Source organism: Heptranchias perlo, chromosome 10 (genome assembly GCF_035084215.1).
Source record: "Heptranchias perlo isolate sHepPer1 chromosome 10, sHepPer1.hap1, whole genome shotgun sequence".
NCBI lineage: Eukaryota > Metazoa > Chordata > Chondrichthyes > Hexanchiformes > Hexanchidae > Heptranchias > Heptranchias perlo.
This window is the reverse complement of record NC_090334.1, coordinates 55622451-55647114: the sequence shown is the minus strand read 5'-3', so window position 1 is coordinate 55647114 and position 24664 is coordinate 55622451. Positions and strand designations below refer to the sequence as shown.

General features: G+C 40.9%; 1 long non-coding RNA gene across 5 annotated transcripts in view; it reads right to left on the bottom strand.

The window, feature by feature from the left end:
• LOC137326587 (uncharacterized) overlaps nucleotides 1-7986 on the bottom strand; it is a 233538-nt gene extending 225552 nt beyond the window's left edge. For all 5 annotated transcript variants that reach the window (XR_010964227.1, XR_010964226.1, XR_010964225.1 and 2 more), the window contains exon 1: nucleotides 7892-7986. This is a non-coding gene — a long non-coding RNA (uncharacterized lncRNA). The remainder of the gene's footprint in view (nucleotides 1-7891) is intronic.
• Between the last annotated feature and the right edge of the window lie 16678 nt (nucleotides 7987-24664).

Here is a 24664-nt window from a genome sequence, read left to right as displayed (position 1 = left end):
ATCAATATAATATCGTAATATATTTCTGGCAATCATTCCCTCTCCATTATTCTATATTTGCACATAAGATGTATTGTTCAATAGAGAAAATAAATTCTCATTAAATTTACTTTCCCTTACCGTGTAAGTGCTAGATCTATTTGAAAAGTCAAAGATTCTAATGCGATGTCCTCAACTTCGACTGTCAGCCAATTATTTCACTAATTAAATCCACAGAGATCATTCTCCGTCACAGGACGCAGCCATGCATTTAAATCGTGTTTTATACTCACCACAACATTCACCTACCATTTAAACACAGAAAAAAAATGTTTTTTTTAAATCCTATATGTTATTAATCAATTTGTTAGTCCTGTCAATTCATAAACTGGAAGATTCAGTTCCTAAACACATGTTCTGCTGTACTTGTGGCAACTCAGTTCCTGCAGTCGTAATACTGCCCATCTGACCATATGCATGAAATTATTTGTGCAGTTATATAACATTACAAAAAATTAATGAAGCAATAGTAATGTGATTGTGTCTTTGTTTAGTGTGTGCCTACCTTTTCATCCATAAGAAACCTTTAATAAAAAGTATTTGGGGCTGTAGTTCTTCGGGACCTGATCCTGCCGGTTGTGCAGGGATTGTGCCTGATGGTGCCCTCCAGCACTGACCCTGGCAGAGTGTGTGGCATCAGTGGGAGGACACCTATTAAGCATGGGGCAGAAGGGTGCAAGCACCATTTCAAGCACATTTCCAGCCCTTTCCTACCGAATGTACCTAGAAATCTCAACCTCCACCCACCCTTGGGGAGGGGTACCCAGCCTCCACCTGTCCCCATGGTAAGGGGGCCAATTGGTTAAAAAAATCCTTATAAAAATTATTTTCTTCTGAAGTCCAGGCTGTTTGCTTGGTCTGGGTCCCACCAAAGGGGGACCACATCTACCCTTGTGGAGGCTGGTATACCTTACCTCACTCGGCATACTTGCTTCCACTGATACATCAGGGCTCAGTCCAGCCTAAGGAGTGGGAACTCCCGGTATAGGGAGTCCCCACCCCTAGCTCTTCCCTCTTCTAAAAGATTCCACCCAGGAAACAACGGAATTCTGGCACAACCTGGTAATCGCTGTTTTCTTGGGGGGTTCCACTGGCCTCCCAACGAAGTTACTGTGGGGCACCAGCCAAACCCGAGGAGTTTCGGAACTTTTGTCTTTCTTAAAATGTTCCATACATAACAAAATGGATAATCATTTTTGTGAAAAGTTCAGTTAGTTAATAGATGGTGTAGCTGCGTTCCTCTGTGGCCTTGCTCAAACCCCACAGTCACTTGAATGTAAAACAAGAATGGTTTTGAACAATTGTCCGAAGATACTCCTCCCTTCAGCATCAAAATATGTTCAGCCAAAACAATAGAACGCAAGTCAGAGGAAGTCATACTCACACTGTACAACACAGTGCACAGACCTCACCTTGAGTACTATGACCAATATTGGTCACCGAGGCACCAAGACGACATTCAGGCCCTGGTGGCAATTCAGAGGAGAGCTACAAACTGATCCCTAATGTCAGCAGATTGGAGAAACTTGGGCTTTTCAATCTTGAAAGGAGGCATCTGAGAGGTGACCATACAGAGGTATAGAAGATCGTAAATGGTATGGAACAATAAATTCAGAATATCACTTCAAATTAAACCATGCGAGTAGAGCAAAGAGGACATGTACAAACAAGTGAAAGGCGAACTTAGAACCAATGTTAGGAAGTTCTTCTTCACACAAAGAATGATTAATACATTAGTGGAGCTAATCATTTAAGCCATGATGCTAGAGGTCTATGAGGTAGGATGGGCTGAAAGGCATTACTCATCTGTGTTACTCTCATGATCTTCACGTTAGAATAACACTGGGGCAGGATTCATTGAACTAATATACATTTCTGGCAAACATTTCAGAAGTTCACACCAAGCTGAATACCTGAAACATTATTGAGATCGTATCACATGGCCCAAACAATGATGTCAATATTTCACCAAAACACGTCTATAAAATTGTTCCATATACATTTACCAGGCCGTAGTCCAAACAAGCCAACTCAGACAAAATTGCTGGAGCCTTACAGATTACAATTTATTGCAACAAGTCAGATTCTTTGTCAGTGTCACTACTGAACTGATGTTTGACCTGTTAGACAGAAAGGTCTCTAATCAAGTCATTTTGTTTAACTTTATCATAGTTTTATTTTAGTTAGTAGAAAGCATTGGAAAGTGTTCTTCTAAGTGATTATTAAAGCATATGTGTTTCATGAGATCTTTACTCTCTGTCTGTGAAAGGTTTTTTCAAAAATATTTCTCAAAAGGAAGATCAAGTCTTCTCCTCTTGAAGTTTGTTGGATAATTAGTAAATTAGTTTCTAACAGTTTCAATGTATGATGCGGTAACTATGAATGATTTTCATGAACTACATTTTATTTGCTATATAATTTATCAGCCATAACTCTATTTGACCTGAGACTGCAAACATAATGGGCCAGAATTTAGTGTAAGCAGCAAATGAACGGCGCACCACGTTTGTTACACTTACCCTTTCCCATATACTTTCCATGAGCATTTGCACTACAAGTTGCTGTGAATTAGGGATCCAAACAGTCTGTTTGAATATCTATCCAAACTGTCAAAGAGAAAAGACAGGCAGGATGGAAAAGGAGGGGGTGTAGCCCTAATAATAAAGGATGACACAAGGACAGCGGTGAGAAAGTATCTTGGCTCAGAAGTAGAATCGGTATGGGTGGAAATAAGAAATGACAAGGGGCAGAAAACACTGGTGGGAGTAGTTTATAGGCAGCCTAATAGTAGCTATACTGTTGGAAAGAGTATTAATCATGAAATAATAAGAGCTTGTAACAAAGGTAATGCAATAATCATGGGGGACTTTAAACTTCATATAGACTGGGCAAATCAAATTGGCAAAAGTACTTTGGAGGACGAGTTCATGGAATGCATTCGAGAAGGTTTCCCAGAGCAATATGTCATGGAACCAACCAGGGAACAGGCTATTTTAGACCTAATGAGACAGGGTTAATTAGTAATCTCACAGTAAAGGATCCTCTAGGGAAGAGTGATCATAATATGATAGAATTTCACGTTGAGTTTGAGAGTGATGTACTTAAGTCTGAAATTAGAGTCCTAAATTTAAATAAAGCCAATTACATAGGTATGAAGGGTGAGTTGGCTAAGGTAGATTGGGAAATTAAATTAAAGGGTATCTTGGTTGAAAAGCAATGGCAAACATTTAAAGAACTATTTCAATATTCTTACCAAATATACATCCCATTGAGAAATAAAAACTCCACGGGAAAAGTGACCCACCCGTGACTAACTAAAGAAGTTAAGGATGGTATTAGATTAAAAGAAGAGGCCTAAAATGCTGCCAAGAGTAGTAAGCCTGAGGATCGGGACAGTTTTAGAAACCAGCAAAGGACGACCAAAAAAAGTTGATAAAAAGGAAGAAAATAGAATATGAAAGTAAACCAGCAAGAAATATAAAAATGGATTGTAAGAGCTTCTACAAGTATGCAAAAAGGAAGAGAGTAGCAAAAGTAAACATTGGTCCCCTAGAGGCTGAGACAGGAGAAATTATAATGGGGAATCAGGAAATGGCAAGTACATTAAACAAATATTTTGTATCTGTCTTCACAGTAGAAGACACAAAGAGCATACCAGAAATAGTGGGGAACCAAGGGGCTAATTAGAGTGAGGAACTTAAAGTAATTAATGTCATTAGAACAAGGTATTTGAGAAACTAATGGGACTAAAAGCCAATAAATCCCCTGGATCTGATAGCCCACATCCAAGGGTTCTAAAAGAGGTGGCTGCAGAGATAGTGGATGCATTGGCTATGATCTTCCAAAATTCCCTAGATTCTAAACGGTCCCAGCAGATTGGAAGGTAGCAAATATAATCCCGTTATTCAAGAAAGAGAGAGAGAGAAAACAGGGAAGTACAGGCCGGTTAGCCTGACATCAGTCATTGGGAAAATGCTGGAATCCATTATTAAGGACAGGGCACTTAGAAAATCATAATCTGATTAGGCAGAATCAATATGGTTTTATGAAAGGTTAATCATGTTTGACAAATTTATTAGAGTTTTTTGAGGATGTAACCACCAGGGTAGATAAAGGGGAACCAGTGGAAGTAGTATATTTAGATTTTCAAAAGGCATTTGATAAGGTGCCACATAAAAGGTTGTTGCGCAAGATTAGGGCTCATGGGGCTGGGGGTAACATATTAGCATAGATAAAGGATTAGTTAATGGACAGAAAACAGAGAGTAGGAATAAACGGGTCATTTTCGGGTTGGCAGGCTGTAACTAGTGAGGTACCACAAAGATCGGTGCTTGGGCCTCAGCTATTTACAATCTATATTAATGACTTAGATGAAGGGACCGAGTGTAATGTATCAAAGTTTACTGACGATACAAAGCTAGGTGGGAAAGTAAGCAGTGAGGAGGACACAAAGAGTCTGCAAAGGGATATAGACTGGTTAAGTGAGTGGGCAAGAAGGTGGCAGATGGAGTATAATGTGGGGAAATGTGAGGTTATTCATTTTGGTAGAAAGAATAGAAAAACAGAATATTTTTTAAATGGTGAGAAACTCTTGTTGGTGTCCAGAGAGACTTGGGTGCCCTGGTACAAGAAACACAAAAAGTTAGCATGCAGGTACAGTCAGTAATTAGGAAGGCAAATGGCATGTTGGCTTTTATTGCAAGGGGTTTGGAGTACAAGATAGGAAGTCTTACTACAATTGTACAGGGCTTTGATGAGACCTCACCTGGAGTACTGCGTACAGTTTTGGTCACCTTATCTAAGGAAGGTGAAACTTACCTTAGAGGCGATGCAACGGAGGTTCACTAGATTAATTCCTGGGATGAGAGGGCTGTTCTATGAGAAGAGGTTGAGTAGAATGGGCCTATACTCTCTGGAGTTTGGAAGAACGAGAGGTGATCTCATTGAAAGATGTAAGATTCTGAGGGGGCTTGACAGGGTAAATGCTGCGAGGTTGCTCCCCTGGCTGGAGTGTCTAGAACTAGGGGGCATATTCACAAGATAAGGGATCAGCTATTTAAGACTGATGAGGAGGAATTTCTTTACTCAGAGGGTTGTGAATCTTTGGGATTCTCTACCCCAGAAGACTGTGAATGCTGAGTCGTTGCGTATATTCAAGGCTGAGAGCGATAGATTTTTGGACTCTAGGGGAATCAAGGGATATGGGGATCAGGCAGGAAAGTGGAGTTGAGACAGATCATCAGCCATGATCTGATTGAATGGCAGAGCAGGCTTGAGGGGCCATGTGGCCTACTCCTGCTCCTATTTCTTATGTTCAAATGGCACGCCGCCCTCTACAGGGCATCTGGGACCTGTATGAACTGGGCAAGCAACTGTGTATCTCCTTAACCAATTAGATTGAAGGATCGTTAATGACCAGCACAGAGTCTGAACCAGGAAATGTAAGTTAGAATAGTGAATTCAATGTCAAATCAGGTACAAAATGCAAAACAAAGAAAGGGAAAGAAAGATTGGATTAAGAGAGGGAGAAAAAAGAGACAAAGAAAAAGTTTTTTAAAAATGTATTTAATTTTTTTAAATCTCCAACACCACTTAAAAGCTGAAGGAATGAGGCTCCACGCTTGTAAAAGTTAATTTTCAGTGCCAGAGAGGTTGTTTGCCAGTAATTAAGATTTATCATGCCGTTAAAAAGGATACTTAGACTGAAAAGGACAAGCCCTAACTTTCTGTGGCGAGTGTAGTTCGTATCTACCGTGCAAGTACAGGAACTTCACGCTGTTCAATGCATGTGAATGGTGAGATGCCGTTTTCAGAAAGCTAACAGCGGAGCAGCACATCTCAGACGGCAATTTCCAAATTTTCATGTTTAATCTCACACAACCTTCGCCTGAAGTTGCTGTGCGATTTGTGCATAAATAACGGTGAGTGCCGTTAGCCTCACCATTATTTTGACAGTAAATTCTGACCCAATGAGTTGAAAATCATATTGCTGGTGAAGAGAGGATTATTGTTATTGATACATGTCATACTTCCTCCCACCAATTTTCAACACACTTAGTTGTGATATCAGCCTTTCCCATTACAAGCCCAGTTAAAAACTATCTATCGTCCTCTTCTATATTTCATATGTGTAGACACTACAATTATATCAGATGGCATTTGCAACAAAGCCTCAAAAGAAAGCCTAGAGATAGATGATATTAGGTAAGTTGATCAAAGATCTTTGGAAATAGTGAGAACTTTGTTTGATAAGTGAAGATGAAAGTATTTGTCATGTTGATCATTCCAATCTTCGCAGATGACTCCAAGGGATTAAGTTTTATGCAAACCAAGGAAGAACAGCTTGATGTATTTTAAACACATCTCCCGAGACAGGGTTTTAAGCCAAAAACCTGACAAATAATTGGCTGCGACTCAGTAAATGAATGTGCTGAATTGATGCGACTCACCAGAAAAGCTCTGGTAAAGAGTAGATCAACCATCTGGAGAGAATAGAAAAGAACTAATAGGAAAGAAAAAAAAGTGAACAAAATTTCAAAAGATGGAAAAACAGCCTGCTACAGACTAAGAACAATGAATAATGTGCTAACTGTAAATATGAGATAATACCACAGCATGATCCACTGTGAGAAAGAGCAGATACAAGCATAAAAAGTCATTACAGCACAATTACACTTGAAGTTTAGTATCAGTGTAAAATGTTTCTGATTTCACACTGATTATAAAATTGGAATGTAAAGAGTCAGGGCCAGTCTGACTCAAGAGAAAAGAGGATTGAGGCTCTCTAGGGTGGTAGTCTAATATCATTTCAGTTTGACACCACATAGAGAGTAACTCAAGTGTGGTGTCAAAATGGATTTAAAAGTACTTGGGGTGCTTCTCTTGTACCTGAACACTTTTTAAACCTATCTGCTATTAACTCCCTAAAAATGTAATTAAACTGCTGGAAAAGGACATCTGTAACTATGCACAGGAGCCTTACCTTAGCAGAATTAGAGTTCCAACCAAATAATGTAAATAGGGTACATTTTCAGTAGAACCAACACTGCATTACAATAAGTTATAGCATGGGTCTCACAAGTGAGTTACATCGAGTCCACAGCTCAGAAACAGGCCATTCAGCCCAACTGATCTAAGTTGGCATTTGTGTTCCACATGAGCCTCCTCCCTCCCTACTTCATCTAACACGATCAGGTACCCTTCTATTCCTTTCTCCCTTGTTTGCTTATCCAGCTTCCCCTTAAATGCATCTATACTATTTGCCTCAACTACTCCTTGTGGTAGCGGGTTTTCGCATTCTTACCACTCTTTGGGTAATGAAGTTTCTCTTGAATTCCCTATTGGCAAATGTGGCAAAGCTGGCAGCTACTTTCTAAGTGCATTTTAACCAAGATCATGGCCCCAATTTTAACTCCAAGCCAATGGAGCAGGTAGTGACTAGTGGTGGGTAATGGTATGAGTTAGAAACTCACCTGCTGCTCCAAGAATGAGGCCCGGGTATTCTAACTCCCAAGCTTCATTTATATCCCACCGGCCGACTACCCACCCGTTTCGAAGTCGCATAGACCAGAGACTGCCTGCCGAGACCAGGTAAGTGGTGGGATCGGATCCCGGGGCCGTCCCACAGGGGTCTCGCAATCGGGAGGGGCTGGGCGAGTCCGTGCAAGGGGAGGCCTAAGCTTTCCTTGTGTGGCCCCAAGGACCACTCCTGCTCCTCCTTGAGCCACAAGGGAAGTTACAAAAACGTTAAAGAGCTTACCCGTTTGAGCCTCTTCTTGCCCCGATCTCCCCCCTCCATCATCTGACCTTCTCCCGACCCAGCTTCCGATCTCCCATCCCGGCTCTCGCTTACCTGAAAGCCGCTGCAATGCTAGGAGCGGTTCACTCTTCGTCGGTGGGCTCTTCACGCCTCGTCGGCTTGATAAAAAGGAGGCCCGAGGCCCGAGGCCCAATATCGGGGGTGCGTCACGCCTCCCTATTCAGGCACGTGATTTGTACCTGCGCCCTCCTCCCACCACACCCATTAAATTTAACTTGACGTACTGACTACCATGGAAGTCTTCATTTACAAGCCTTATCACCCCTGAATTCCCCCGAAACTTTGAATTGTAAAAGTTCCCTTTTTCATGTCCCTTTTCTTCCTGTTCTGCTTAAGTCTTGGGAAAGCTTCAGTAGCCCAGTGGCAATTTATCTGGGGGTGGGGGGGAGGGGGATTTTCAACTACTAGCACCCACTTCTCGCCTGAAAAATGGGTGATCGGGAGAGGAAAATTTTGTGCTAACCTTGTGGACCCATATGCCCACCTGAACCAACTTTCAGGCAGCCCTGTAAATAGGCGCCCACCACTTCCGCCCAAAATAGATGGGAGGCTGTTTAAATATGCAAACTGGGGTGATGTGCCTGTTGTAGGACCCCAATTGCAATTTTTGTGGCGAAATGGGTGGAGCATGCATGGCGCATGCCAGTGCCATTTTCTCTAGGTGTTGAAGCCCAACTGACGGTCCTTGGAGGGACCGCTGGAGGCCTCTCCAAAGATGTACGTTTTTTGGATTTATTTTTAATTTGTGAGCCAAGCCCCACAAAAATCCTCCAGCCTGCTGCTGGCCCATTCTCATTCGCCCACACCGGCTCCCACTCCCCCCTCCCCTCCCCTCCCCACCCCCAGTAGGCCTCACCTGTCATCTGGCTGCATGCTACAGCTGGCCAACTTTCCAGCAGGACACTGGCGCCCTCCAGCGAAGCGCCCGTTTGCCATGCGCAGATTCACCGTAAAAATGTTAATAAGGCCCGAACCTGAAAGGAGTTCGGGTCCCCGTCTGCCTCTTTGAGCGGTTGCCGCGGGTGCGCAGCCGATATCGTGCTCGTTTGGTGCCCAAGGAGGAAATCCTCCCCCGTTGTTTCATTTTTTAATTCATAAATGTTTCCAAGGGCCCCAAAATCTGCAGGTGATAGGCAAGGAATTTAGTAAAATTGTTACGAACAATAAAATTCTATGGGGGTGAAATTGATCTTGGGCAGTAGTGCAAAGCAAATCGGCAGTTCGTTTTACATATGCGTTCCTTTGATCTTCCCATAACGCTGCATGTGTAGGGCAAAAGATTAATTAGGAACCAACCAGCAGTGGTACTATAACTAAGATGGCATTTTGTCAAAGATCCTCTTTAATCACCCTAACTCTTTTACATATCATTTACTCACAGCATAACAGATTGGATAACAATAAAAGAACTGTCCAGTTGTTAATTTTGTTGATTTTTATAGTTAATATTCTTTTCTCCTTCTGTTAACATATGGGATGATATTCAGTTATACAGTGGAGTAAGATTCCATATCATTTACATTATTATTGGCCTTTGGGAGATTAGTTTAGAAAGTATGGAAAATTCTACTGCAGATCATTGTGTGTTCGATTACTTTAACCTTTTCACAAGGTTCTACGTATGGATAAATAAACCAATATGCTTTATTGTAAAATGATCAGCTGCTTACCAATTATACAGCTCCATAAAAATTACTTAGTACTAGTCAAACCTTATTTGGCAAGAAATCAATATGGTTCCATTCTGGAAGATAGCAAAGATAAATATGTTTAACAACTTCTTAATAGCGATATAAACAACTCAGGAAAACAATGCACAGTACACGGAAAACAGAGGCACAAAGAGTTGAGGGGACACCAGGGGCTATATCAAAAATTTGAGCAGCAGAGTAAGGGTGACCATAACTCGTGCCAAAGGAATTTGAGGGACATGCCTCCCCCATGGCCTGCACCCACCCCCCACCCCCACTCCCAGTGGCTTCCCCCATGAGTGAAATGATTGCAATTTTAAGGCTATGTAAAAAGTCATGTTTACAGTTTAACCTCAACTCTGACCTAAATCTATCATGTCTGGTTGCTACTCAATAGTTTAGTTATATCTGCTTTTTAATTTTGCTGTCTGTGTCTCTTCAATAAATTCTGTTCAAGAAACATAGAACATAAGGACAAAAGAAACAGGAGCAGGAGTAGGCCATATGGCCCCTCTAGCCTACTACACCATTCAATCAGATCATGTCTGATCTTCAACCTCGACTCCACTTTTCTACCCGATCCCCATATCCCTTGATTGCCCTAGAGTCCAAAAATCTATCAATCTCAGCCTTGAACATATTCAACGACTCAGCATCCACAGCCCTCTGGGGTGGAGAATTCCAAAGATTCACAACCCTTTCATTGAAGAAATTCCTCCTCATCTCAGTCTTAAATGGCTGACCCCTTATCCTGCGAATATGCCCCCTAGTTCTAGACTTTCCAGCCAGGGGAAACAACCTTTCAGCATCTACCCTGTCAAGCCCCCTCAGAATCTTATATGTTTCAATGAGATCACCTCTCATTCTTCTAAACTCCAGAGAGTATAGGCCCATTCTACTCAATAGACATTCCGATTGAACACTGATGAGTTAAAATGGATTACTAAAAACAATCACTATCACTAGAGAAAAAGTACTAGGCAAACTAATGGGTCTGCAGGCTGACAAGTCCCTTGGACCTGATGGCTTGCATTCGAGGGTCTTGAAAGAAGTGGCTACAGAGATCGTGGATGCATTGGTTATAATCTTCCAGAATTCACTAGATTCTTGAAAGGTCCCAGCGAATTGGAAAACCACAAATGTAACGCCCTTATTCAAGAAAGGAGGGAGACAGAAAGCTGGTAACTATAGGCCAATTAGCCTAACATCTGTCATTGGGAAAATGCTAGAATCAATTATTAAGGAAGTAGTAGCAGGACATTTAGAGATTCAAAATGAAATCAAGGTGAGTTAACATGTTTTATGAAGGAGAAATCGTGTTTGACAAATTTATTAGAGTTCTTTGAGGAAATAACGAGCAGGGTGGATAAAGGGGAACCAGTAGATGTAGTGTATTTGGATTTCCAAAAAGCGTTCGATAAGGTGCCACATAAAAGGTTACTGCACAAGGTAAGAGCTCATGGTGTTGGGGATAATATATTAGCATGGATAGGGGATTGGCTAACTAACAGAAAACAGAGAGTCAGGATAAAGGGGTCATTTTCAGGATGGCAGCTGTAACTAGTGGGGTGCCACAGGGATCAGTGCTGGGGCCTCAACTATTTACAATCTATATCCATGACTTGGATGAAGGAAGCGAGTGTACTGTGGCCAAATTTGCTGATGATACAAGGATAGGTAGAAAAGTAAGTTGTGAGGAGGACACAAAGTGTCTGCAAAGTGATATAGACAGGTTAAGTGAGTGGGCAAAAATTTGGCAGATGGAGTATAATGTGGGAAAATGTGAAGTCATCCACTTTGGTAGGAAGAATAAAAAAGCAAAATATTATATAAATGGAGAAAGACTACAGAATGCTGCAGTACAGAGGGATTTGGTTGTCCTCGTACATGAAACACAAAAAGTTAGCATACAGATGCAGCAGGTAATTGGGAAGGCAAATGGAATATTGGCCTTTATTTCAAGGGGGATGGAGTATAAAAGCAGGGAAGTCTTGCTACAACTGTAAAGGGTGCTAGTGAGACCACACCTAGACTACTGTGTACAGTTTTGTTCCCCTTATTTAAGGAAGGATATACTTGCATTGAAGACAGTTCAGAGAAGGTTCATTAGGTTGATTTTTTTTTAATTTGTTCACAGGATGTGGGCGTCGCTGCCCATCCCTAATTGCCCTTGAGAAGGTGGTGGTGAGCTGCCTTCTTGAACCGCTGCAGTCCGTGTGGTGACAGTTCTCCCACAGTGCTGAGTAAGGAGGACCTTGCAGGGTCGACTGGGCTTGGTGTTTTGCCGTTGTCGTGTCCGGTGCCTAGTGGTCCGATGCCGGGTGGTCCGTCTGGTTTTATTCTTATTACGACTTTTCGTAGCGAGATTTTACAACTGAGTGGCTTGCTAGGCCATTTCAGAGGGCAATTAAGAATCAACCACATTGCTGTGGGTCTGGAGTCACATATAGGCCAGACCGGGTAAGGGCGGCAGGCTTCCTTCCCTAAAGGACATTAGTGAACCAGATGGGTTTTTACGACAATCCGGTAGTTTCATGGCCATCATTACTGATACTAGTATTTTAATTCCAGATTTTTTTATTTAATTAATTGAATTTAAATTCGCCAGCTGCCGTGGCGGGATTTGAACTCATGACTCTGGATTTTAGTCCAGGCCTCTGGATTACTAGCCCAGTAACATAACCACTATGCTACCGTACCGGGTATGGAAGGGTTTTCTAATGAGGAAAGATTGAGCAGGTTGGGCCTATACTCACTGGAGTTTAGAAGAATGAGAGGAAATCTTATTGAAACATATAAGATTCTGAGGGGGCTTGACGGGATAAATGCTGAGAGGTTGTTTCCCCTCATAGAGGAATCTAGAACTAGGGGGCATAGTCTCAGAATAAGAGGTCGCCCTTTTAAGACAGAGATGAGGAGAATTTTTTTCTCTCAGAGGGTTATGAACCTTTGGAATTCTTTGCCCCAAAGAGCGGTGGAGGCTGAGTCATTGAATACATTCAAGGCTGAGTTAGACAAACTTTTGATCAGCAAGGGAGTCAAAGGATATGGGGAAAAGGCGGGAAAGTGGAGTTGAGGCCAGAATCAGATCATCCATGATCTCATTGAATGGCGGAGCAGGCTTGAAAGGCCAAATGGCCTACTCCTGCTCCTATCTCTTATGTTCTTATCAAAAGTTCGAGTGGTTATGTTTTGTTTTAAGAAAGTTTGAATTTGTCAACCAAAATCTAATTTTCTTACAAGAGCTCCCCATTGTTTTTGGGGGAGGGAAAAAAGTACTGAAGAACTCAGCATCATTCTGATCATCATGACACCACATACAGCTCATACAGTGGCATTTTTGTGATGTTATTTTGTTTTTGTAACACAAATCATACCATCGTGTCACCCACTTACACATTTGAAAAGTTATAGCAGTACCTTTCCAAAGACATCAAAATCCCTTTAACCAGGAATGTATTTATAAATCACACTGACTTTGACCCTGGAATGTTAGTTGCTCCTGTTTCTCAATCAATCATGCGACCAGGGACTAATATTGTGAAATTGATGTCGCCAAGATTTGTCAACACAGGTACATGTGTCAGTTAGAAAAATTAAGAAGTCTTCGAGAATCATAACTTTGAATCCCAGTTTCAAGTGTAATTCAAATTCACCTTCACCTCCTGTCATGAGACAGGAATGGTCAATTTTTTGTTTACACTGTACAGCAACAAAGGGCCCAGAATTTGCTGTCAAAATAAAAATGAGACTAATGGCGCTCGCCGTTATTTATGAGTAAATGGTTCAGTAACTCCAGGCGCAGAGCAGGTGTGCAGTTAAATGTGAATATCCAAAAGTTGCTGTCCGAGTCAAGTCGCTCTGCCATTATCTTCGCGCAAACGACATCTCACCCTCAGCTGCCCCTTTTTTTTAGGGACTTGCTATATTTGCCCATTAATTGTTCATTAAACATGAAACAGAAAGTCAAGTCTTGTCATTGCAGGTGTAAGTACCCTTTTAACGATGTGATAAGTGTTAATGATTGCCAATCAACCTCTCTAGCATCAAAAATTAACTATTACTAGTGTGGAGTCTCATTCCTTCAGGTTTTGAATTTTTCGGGGAGATTTTAAAAACGGCAATTTTTTTTTAAATTCTTACTTTTCCTTTCTGTATCTCTTAATCCAATCTTTCTTTCCCCCTCTTTATTTCGCTTTCTGTGCCTGATTTGTCATTGAATTCACCCCCTTTAATTCACCTTCCTTCTCAGTCCTTCCTGTGTTTATTTCTGAGTTAGATAGATTTCTGATTAACAAGGGAGTCAAAGGTTATAGTAGGTAGACAGGAAAGTAGGGTTGAGATCGCAATCAGATCAGCCATGATCTTATCAAATGGCAGAGCAGGCTCGAGGGGCCGAATGGCCTACTCCCGCTCTTAATTCGTATGTTCGTATGTATGTATGTTTCCCAATCCTTAAATCTCATTGGATAACTTAACCGTCAAGACTATATTGATCCCCATAAATCAATTTGGTGACCAATGTGTTTTTTTTTCCATTAGCATCAATACAATGTAATTTATAGTACAAATCCATCAGTACAATGTTTTTGTGAAAAATTGCCATTTAATTGACATTGTGTACTCTCTCAAAACCCTTACATAAAGGAGATGTAGCGTACAATTTATTACAAAAGAGCACCAGTATGTGCACATTCAAGTCAAGTTCTTTTTGCATTCCCCTGTTGGTTGCCCTGTTCACTCAGGTCCCAGATGTCCTGTTTCCCTCACTGTGCCATTCATTATCAGCTCACACTTCCAGCAACTTTGTGGGCAAAAATATTTGGAGCTGAAGGGTGCAGGGGCAAGTCTAACTAACGGCAGATGCCGTTAGATGCCCTGCTACAGCAAAATCTGGCCCATTGTGTGCCATTCGGAAGGGCAGGGAGAAAGAAAGGTGATAAAAGCTGCAGTCAAAACAAAATGATGCACATTATTGGTTGTCACAAGGTTTTTACAGATGCACCACTTGGCACATCCGAGCTCATTCATCCAGAAATTGAAGGCTGCATTCAATTAATTTTAGCCAAACAATAATTATCAAATTATAAAATGGGAGACTAACCTGGTGTTTTTTGTAACACTCAGTCCAAGCTTTACTATTGGTCACGATTTGCATTAGGAGAGTAGTGAAATCATGTAGCCATGCTCTGCTGATGCATGTGGAAGCATCATGCATCTATATGGAGGATTGGCTATCATCTTTTGGAATGTTGTTTTTAGAGTTTTGGAATATTGCTTTATGTACTCTGAGCTTGCACTGCAATACTGCTTTACTCTGAATGCACACTCACTGAATGGATGCACTTGTAAATGTAGATGAATGCTTTAATTATGCTTTTGCAACTGGCACAAAGCATTCACCCTCTGCATGAATAATACAATGTTGTCAGAATCCCATTAGAAAAGCGCACCAGATTTAACTGAATCTTCTAGAAACTGTTACAAAAAGGTGAGCAGCTATCGTGCTAAAGAGTCCCAGCTACATATAAACTGGCTTTGAAAGACTGGGAGGAGGAAAGAAAGGACACTAGAAGCGTGAATGAGAATAAGCAGCATTTTTCTTTCAGAACTAGAAAAAAATTACAGGTGTGTTTCAGGTGCGCACGGACACCAATTTAACAAAAGGGCCCTGATTCAGGCTCATACCCCAGGGCGATATTCTACTACCAAGCGCCCATTTCTCACCTGAAAAAACAGGTGGTCGGCAGTTGAAACTCAGCCGGCTACCTCAGCCCTATAAATAGGCAAACAGCCTGCCTGCTTGTTTCTGACTGGAGGATGATTAAAAATGCAAGTCAGGCTCCTTTGAAAGTTGGAGTACCCTGATTGCACTTTTCAGGCACAAATGGGAGGAGCATGCGTCACATAGTCCAAAGGGACCGCTGAAAGCCACTTAAATAACGGGCAAGGAAAAGTGTTAATTTATATTTTTGTGGGTCCGGAGGAGCAGGAGTGCTCCTCCTGTGTCCACAAGCAAACTCCAGCCTGTGCATGGGTGCCATCGACTATGTCCTGAACCCTAGTGTCCAGGGTATGTTTTGCGCTCTGCCCAGATGATGTCTTCTTTCTACAGGAAAAGTGATGAAGGTGTTGTGGAGCAGGAATCGCAATCTGCCAGTGGACTGACAGCCTAACCCCACCAAAGTTTCTGAGGTCAGTGCAAGGTCAGGAAATTTAAATAAATCCAATGGGCATCTGCCCTATTAAGAATGCATCCCAATGGCTGCGTGGTTGCCAATGGAGCCTCACCAAAACTGAGGCTGGTGTGTGATGCTTAGTCCTCATCATTGTTTAACCTACATATTTATGAATTACAGGCTCAGTGGTAACATTCTTGTCTCTGAGTCAGAAGGTTGTGGGTTCAAGTCCCACCCCAGAGACTTGAGCACAACATCTAGACTGCAATTTCAGTGCAGTGCTGAGGGAGTGCTGCACTGTCGGAGGTGCCGTCATTCAGATGAGACATTAAACCAAGGCCCTATCTGCCCGTTCAGATGGATGTAAAAGATCTCATGGCACTATTTCGGCGAAGACCAGGCGAGTTCTTCCCGTGTCCCGGCTAATATTTATTTCTCAACCCACACCTAAAACAGATTATCTGGTCATTGTTACATTGCTGTTTGTGGGAGTTTGCTGTGCCCAAATTGGCTGCCGCATTTCCTGCGTGACTGCACATGAAAAAGTACTTAATTGGCTGTAACGTGCTTCGGGACGTCCTGTGGTCATGAAAGGCGCTATATAAGTGCAAGTCTTTTTTTTATTTTTAGGTACAATTTTACAAATGCGCACACCCAGCTCAGAACCTCGCCCACTGATAACGCACATTGGGAAGTCGCGAGCATGCTCAGCAACATTTCTATCCACAGATAACCACAACTTATATCATTATAGTTCTCGGTCCAGCTTAGTGATGTATATTCTCTCGTACGAAGAGTGCACACATCATAAAATAAAGTCTACTCCAGAATGCTGGAAAATATGCCACATGAAATGTCAAAAATCCAAATTTTTTAGGGGAGCAGGCCCCTAGATACCCCATGAAAATAAATCCTATCTAAGGTGTACACTACATCCACTTCTACAATTGCCACTACATCACTGGTAATACACATGTCCCTGTAGTTATTCTCACTACAGACTGTGGTATAAATAACAAGATATATGTCACGTACATAGTACTTGCAAATATTGCAGTGCCATTATGTTGCATTACTGTATAAGAACTACATGCAAAAATATTGTAAAACAATGCTGATATGTTCATTTGCAATTTGATACCATGCATTGTAATATGTAAAGACTCTCATTGGAGTATTTGATCTGAATATGGGCAACTAGCATCTGACTGAGGATCTTAACTTACCACCCATGGTAATTTAAGACTGATTTGTTGGAATTATTGAGTTATAACTACGGCTTGCTACACCAGAAGGCTTTCCAACGGCCATTAACATTTGCAACTCAGATTACTATCCCTTGACTCACTGTCATTAGTTGTTCACACGTATCAGAGGTCTTGCATGTACTTTTCACATATTATTATCAAGGGTTTAATTTGTTCATTACAGATTCTGATAAGAGGCTATATGTTGGTTTTAACTGTACCCAGGAGGTCTCTACAGTCCAGGCACAGTTTCTATTCAAAGATGACAAGGAATCTTGCATAGAATCAGAGCTGTTGTATCCAAGCAAGAATACCAATTAATAGACAAATGGCACATCAAATGCTGGAAAATAAATTGTACCACTATTGTGTACAATTTTTCTTCCGTATAGCAATTTGCATTAGTAATCAAATGAATACAATGGAATAATTCTTGTCATGGTAGTGAAAGGTTTAGCTTTGACGTGATGCATTAAAAGGAAAATTGACTATTTTCCTCATATGTCACATCATCCATCTTGGTATTAAGTGCATTTTCTGGTTGTGTGCACGGCAATCCTCTTTGACAAACATTTGAACTGATGTTGGCCATATGCATCACTACTGAATGGGGAACAAACAAAGTTGAAGGACAAAAAGAGTAAGGTAATAAAGCAAGCCATTCATTCTGAAAGGAATTGAAATAAAGGATGGCATTTTTTTGCGGCTGTCACAGCTGCAGTACTTTCTGTTGGGAGACAACAGCTAAACAATTAGCCTTCTGTCTAGCTTCCTTCTGAATTCATACAGCAATTTGTTATAATGAATGGATTCAATTAAAATGGAAATGTTTAAAAAATGACTGCCTGCTGTATAACCATATACATGAAAATATTGAGGTACAAGCTGTTGTGACAGATTACATGCTGACTTTGACAAAAATGAAGAGAAAGGTCATCGTACTGTGCTCATACCAATTTTTTTTAAATATGGCAATGCTCACATATATCAGAATCTATTTAAGAAATTATTGATATTCATAAAATGTATCAATTTATTGTACTTCAAATCTTAAGGGATGTTGTGTTTGGCTAAAGAAAGAGCTTCTGATGCTGCACTTGAAGTAAGAAATGGCATCACCGTACACTGAGCTATAAAGACACAGACCAACAATTTCTCTGGGGTTCTGCAGGGTCTCCGCTGTTTCTGGAAGTTTCTAGGTTGCTTTGAAAGGGCCAGAATCGCGAACTGCCCCTTACAAGGAAAATACCAGCAAGGGGGCACAGTCAGAGGCAGAGACCCCCTGTTCTGGGCATTCCTGCTCCTTAAGCTGCACTGAGGCCCGGTGCATTAGTGAAGGCCGGAACTGCAAGTGAGGTGAGGCGTGCCAGCCTCCACAAGGGCAGATGTGGGCCCCACTGGTAGTTTCAGGCCAAGCAGGAAGCACCCCAAAGATAGCCATTTTTTAAAAAAACAAACTGAAGACAGGTCAATCACCTTATCGAAGGGGCTGTGGGAAACAAGGCTGGAATCAGGGGTGGGGAAACTGGACAAATGCCCCCCCCCCACCCACATCTCCACCCTCATGGAAGCTAAAGGTCAAAATTTCTGGGTATATGGGGCAGGTAGGCCCCAGAGATGCACCTAAAGTGGCGCTTTTACCCACCTGCCCCATGCTAATTAGGTGCCCTTCCATGACCCCCCAAACTCTCACCTTTCATCCAGGCTCCCAGGTGGAATATAGCAAGTCTCAAAAATATTTGAAGACTACACTATTTAAACCATCTAATCTAGGTATTGCAAAGAGTATACTGGACTTGCAGTCTGCTGCTCTGTTGAATACAAAACCTTGCCTCTTGTGTTTACAGACAGGAGATTGGGTATTATATTCCTGAGAATATAGTACTCAACTCTGACATCTTACTGCATATTTATATCTATGCACCAATCTATATAATAAATTTTGGTGACATTTCTTAAATATCCTTTGAAAGAAATTAATTCATCTATGAAGATTATAATTTTTTGGGATACATGTAGACAAATAAATAGAATACTTTCAAATGTGTTTTATTATCTGCAAAAGACAGAAATATAGAACACACCAGGATGCCAAGTTACTGATTTATAATTCATGTTTTTTATCTGTTTGGTGATTTTTTTTAATGTAATTGTGAGGTCAACAAAGAATATTCTGCACACTATATTTTCTGCTTTGATGTTTTGCCTTTACCCTTCCTTTCCTGAAGGTGGTAATTTGTGCATGGGTCAGCGTCTATGTATAATGATCACTCTCCAGCATCTTATCCAAGTAGCTGTCTAAGGAAATCATTTTGAATAAGGCTTTCTGCTGAATATATATAAACCACTCACGTTTATGTTAGGCATCTTAATGCATAAACAGCACACGCTTATAAACATAAGATTGCCATCAATAGTCGCTAAAGATCATGAAATGGCCAAGTTGAAACTTACCCAGAATACAGAAGGACAGGCTGAGTGAGGTGATGCTGAAAGCTGCTTACATTGCAGGTTTTGAGCATTATTAGGATGTATTGAGACTATGTAGACCTTGGGTATGTCTGATAAGGAGTTGAGTAATGTGAATAACAAATGTTTAAAGAATGAGTCAGTATCAGGTTCTGCCTTACCTGGAATGTCCAGGGAGTGAAACAGATGGCTGCTAGCCTTAGACAGAGAGGATGATTGATGGGAGGCCTCATGTTTGCACACAGCCCTGTAGAACTAATGTATTAATAAACATATATAAATTGAGTTATAAATCGTCCATGTTAGAACGTTCTCGGAGCGAGGCTGGACAGCTCAAATGTTATCACAAGGACCTCCGAGAGTGAACCACAGAACTTTGTATGGTGATAAGCTTCGCCAGGTTGTATCTCAATGTCTTACTCAGTATGTTATAATTGTATTCTTGTATTTTAACATCTTTACCACTTATATTGTAACTTCTTTATAAAGCTGTTATACTTTGGAACAAACACCCTCTGGTCTCTTTGATTTAGAGACAGAACCATTTAACAGATTATTTACATTTTGGCACACAACAAGGGGCAGGAGGTGCAGTTTTGTAAGTATATATGTTTGGGTTATTGTACCTGCTAACTGGCAAAGTTGGGATTATGAGTTTTGGGTCATGGGAGACCTGTGTAATAGTCCTGGGGCGGTACCATGGTAAATTGTTTAACATGGCAAGAGATTATGTCCTCGCAAGGACTCATGATTTTGGAAAAAAATAGGGAATGTGCTTAGCCTTTGGTTGATAGTTGCGAGAAGGTGGGAGGAAAACCAGTAATAACTCTGGTGGATGAAACAAAGAAGTATATCCAGGAGAAAATAGGAACCTGTGCTTTATTAGTTAAAAACTGTCAGACTTTGTGTGAGGTGGAGACTAAGATGAAGGAGCTGGTAAAGGAGAAGAAAATTAAAGAGGATGATTGGAAAGCAGGAGTCTTGTTGTTTCAACTACAAGAGTTAGGGAAGTTGAGAGAGGAAGTTGAAGTTCTGAAGCGTAGATTGAAAGATGAGGAAGAAAAGAGGAACAAAAAGAAAGATGGAGGGACTGGAGTGGAGGGCACAGACTGTGAGCTTGAGGTTTTGAATACGTTCAGAATGGGGTTAAGTAGAAAATATCAGAAATTGAAAATTGGTTTAAGTGAGAAAGGTTAAATTAGTCTATGATGGAATAAAGAAGGAGAAAGGGGAAGATCCTGTCCCTTTTCTAGTTACAAGCTGCAGAAGCTCTTTTGTTTTCAGCATACTGTCTCATTAAAAGGCCTGTGTGAATGTTTCAGTGCCACTGTGCTGTGGCTCCGCTCTCTTTCCCTTTTGCATGTTACAACAGTTTTGTTTAGCTGTGAAGGCTAACTTTCTCTTCAGTTATATTCAGTATTTTTTAAAGTCATTTGGAAAGGTACCTGAAGAACAAGAAGAAAGATGATGTAATTTACTGGTTTTTTGTGTTATGTGCTATTTTGATAATTCTATCAGTTCTGTATTGTGCGAAGTTTAAGATATTGCAGAATTAAATTGGAATTATTGAGGTCGACTAACCCATTAAATTGTGAAAACCAGGCTTTTATTGTGACCACAGTGAAATTCTGGTTATTGTAAATTATGAGAGAGTCTCTAGTTCCAGACATGAGATTATCACATATAAAAAATTGGGATTTTTCAATTTGTCACCCATGCCAAGGACTCAATGATTTGAGGTGGATAAGGAGTGTAATTGATGTGTTTGCAGTTGTGCTGAGTGTCAGAGAGCATGAACATTGTTGTTAGCTAGGGGATCGGTTCAGTACAGGGCATCAAATTTGACCTGGTTTTGATGCCTATAAAATTGGGGTTTCATGTGAGGCGATTCTGCTTGTTTAATCATCTTGGTTGTACTGCAATGTGATAGCAGTTAGCAAACTGACAACACCCTTTGATCTTGTGATTGACTGTGGTCAAAAAAAAAGGTGACCAGAGAAAAAAAAGACTGATTAAAGGATTTCCTGCTACCTCTGTGACAACAATCTGGAGATATCTTGTAGTTGGACTAACTATCCAAGAGTCAATAAAATTTTGGACACCTCTTAAATAAATGCTAAATGCTTTAACAACAATTGGAGTTTAATCTGATACATTTGTAGATAAAAAGGCCAAGTATAACTTACCCTTTTCAAAATGAGATGAGCGAATTAAAATGCGGTCTTCCCTGACAAGAATGTGATAAAAATTAATAGTGATGTTACTAATGATTTCTGCTTGTCTTAACAGATTTTGTTATCCAGAATCTGATTGTATTAGGATATTTGTGCAAGTTATCACCGTTCTAACGGCACAATGACTTTATAAAAAAAAGTAAAATGGAATTTGGTTTTTAATTTACGTGAAAGCTGCGTGACGCAAACTGCGTGAGTCCATTATCTGGTTCTGTCTTCTTTTTACTGCAAAGAAGTTTACCCCTTCCACAGACAACTGTTCTTAATTTCAGATTAACTCTGCTTAAATCTTCACTAAGCAACAACTTTTGCATTGCTGAATGTCAATGTTTATCAGACAATATTACATTTTTAAATTTCTTAATTTAAGTGGATTATCCCCACGGTGACAGAAGGAAATCATGAATTGACAAATTAACCCATTGGGCTCTCAAGAAGAGCCACAATGGATTTTCTGTTTCTCTTTGTTTTTGAAACAGGGGACCATGCTTTTCGGGACCACATGAGTGTTGATGATGCAAGATTACCGAGGGTAGTTCTTTGACATAAAAGAGATTTACAAAGTTACAGAGCAACCTCTTCTGGAAAAGTGTTGGTGCAGGCAGAGATCCAGTAGTGTTAAGAATTTAAGGCTTTATCTGCAGACATCTGCAGACAAATGTCACAGCATGGTGATGATTTGGACTAAGACTTTGCCTCTCAAAGGCTCGGCTTTAACCCATTTAGAGTTATTTGTTATCTTCCGAGACAGAGTGCTCAAGGGAGGGACATATGGGAGTTACATCCAAAAGTAATTACAAGCACATCTGTCTTTACTGTAAAACCACCAAGCCAAGGCATAATTTGTTTATGAAATTGAAATTGATTAGATAAATTGATATGAGTTGCAGTTCAAGCATTCAAGAAGGGAAAAATTACCTGAAGTTTAAGGAGATAATCAAATTTTATTTTAAAAAAGAAGCCAGTCTAAGTGATTTCTGCCCAGTGCTGTGTATCAAGGAAGATGTTTTTTGGGGGAAATAAAATTGAACATTGACAAGTCCTGTCAGTCCAACAATACTGCTCTCTGGAATTGGGATAATTTTGAAATGATGGAATGGTCTCAAGCACAATATAGCGGTATATTTTGGGAAATAAAAAGCGGCCCAAGAAGAGTTTAAGTAAAAAAACATTTTAAATGTATTGAGATATTGGACCAAACTGTAAATAGTTTATTGGACAGCAAAGTTTCTCCAGGGCTCATGAAATAAAGGGGGAAGTAGCAACATGGATACAGAATTGGCTAAGTGACAGGAAAAGAGTAGAGGTGAACAGTTGTTTTTCGGACTGGGGGGAGGTGTACAGTGGTGTTCCCCAGGGGTTGGTGCTGGGACCACTGCTTTTCTTGATATATATTAATGACTTGGGCTTGGGTGTAGAGGGCACAATTTCCAAATTTGAAGATGGCGCAAAACTTAGAAAGGTAGTGAACAGTGAGGATAGTGATAGACTTCAAGAGGATATAGACAGGCTGGTGGTATGAGCGGACACGTGGCAGATGAAATTTAACACAGCAAAATACAAGGTGATGCATTTCGGTAGGAAAAATGAGAGGCAATATAAACTAAAGGGCACAATTCTAAAAGGGGTAAAGGAACAGAGAAATCTAGGGGTATATGTACACAAATCGTTGAAGGTGGCAGGGCAGGTTGAGAAAGCGGTTAAAAAAGCATACAGGATCCCAGGCTTTATAAATAGAGGCATAGAGTACAAAAGTAAGGAAGTCATGATGAACCTTTATAAAACACTGGTTTGGCCACAATGGAGTATTGTGTCCAGTTCTGGGCACTGCACTTTAGGAAAGATGTGAATGCCTTAGAGAGGGTGCACAAGAGATTTACTAAAATGATTCCAGGGATGATGGACTTTAGTTACGTGGATAGACTGGAGAAGCTGGGGTTGTTCTCCTTGGAACAGAGAAGGTTACGAGGAGATTTGATAGATGTATTCAAAATCATGAAGGGTCTAGACAGAGTAGGTAGAGAGAAACTGTTCCCTTTGGTGGAACGGTCAAAACCCAGAGGGCATAGATTTGAAGTGATTGGCAAAAGAACCAAAGGTGACATGAGGAAAAGCTTTTTCACACAGCAAGTGGTTAGGATCTGGAATGCACTGCCCGAGGGGGTGGTGGGGGCAGATTCAATCATGGCTTTCAAAAGGGAACTGGATAAGTATTTGAAAGGAAAAAATTTGCAGGGCTACGGGGATAGGGCGGGGGAGTGGGTCTAGCTGGATTGCTCTTATATAGAGCCGGCGTAAACTCGGTGGGCCGAATGGCCTCCTTCCATACTATAACGTTTCTATGATTCTATGAATGAGATGAAATGCTAATATTTTGGGATGTGTAAAATTGGGTGAGAGGAAGTGATTGAAGATATAAGATAGAAACAGGGAAATTACACCACCAAATGGGAATTTTTCTAAGGCCATTTTCTTCGGTGATTATAGTGAGTTGGAACCAATCTAAAGAGGTTAGGGAAAGGTGTGTAAGTGCATCCATGAGTAACATAAATCACCTGGGCACGATCCACCAGAAGATATCAACCTGAGATCAATGAACAATCTAGTGAAAGTCAGGAAAGTTGTGGTTGAGAATAGTAAATTGATAGCTTTCTCTTGGAGATGTTTGTGTCCTTGCCTATACTGAACAATGAGAAAACTGCATTTGCTCGCCTAGCCACTACCCAAGACATTGAGACCAAGCAGGGGGAGATAAGCAAAGACCTCCAGACATCCCCGGTCTATTGATAAGATAATCTGAAAGCCTTGGAATGGCTTGTATCTGATATCACGTGTGGCATGATCTTGGGATGATCGGTGTGTATTCAAATAATGTTGCGTGTGAGGCAATTAGCATGTGGAAATGCATGATGAAGATGCACTGAAGAACGGGTCTCAGACATGCTCAGTTACTTGACAACAGCACTACATGAAATGGTTAATGTGG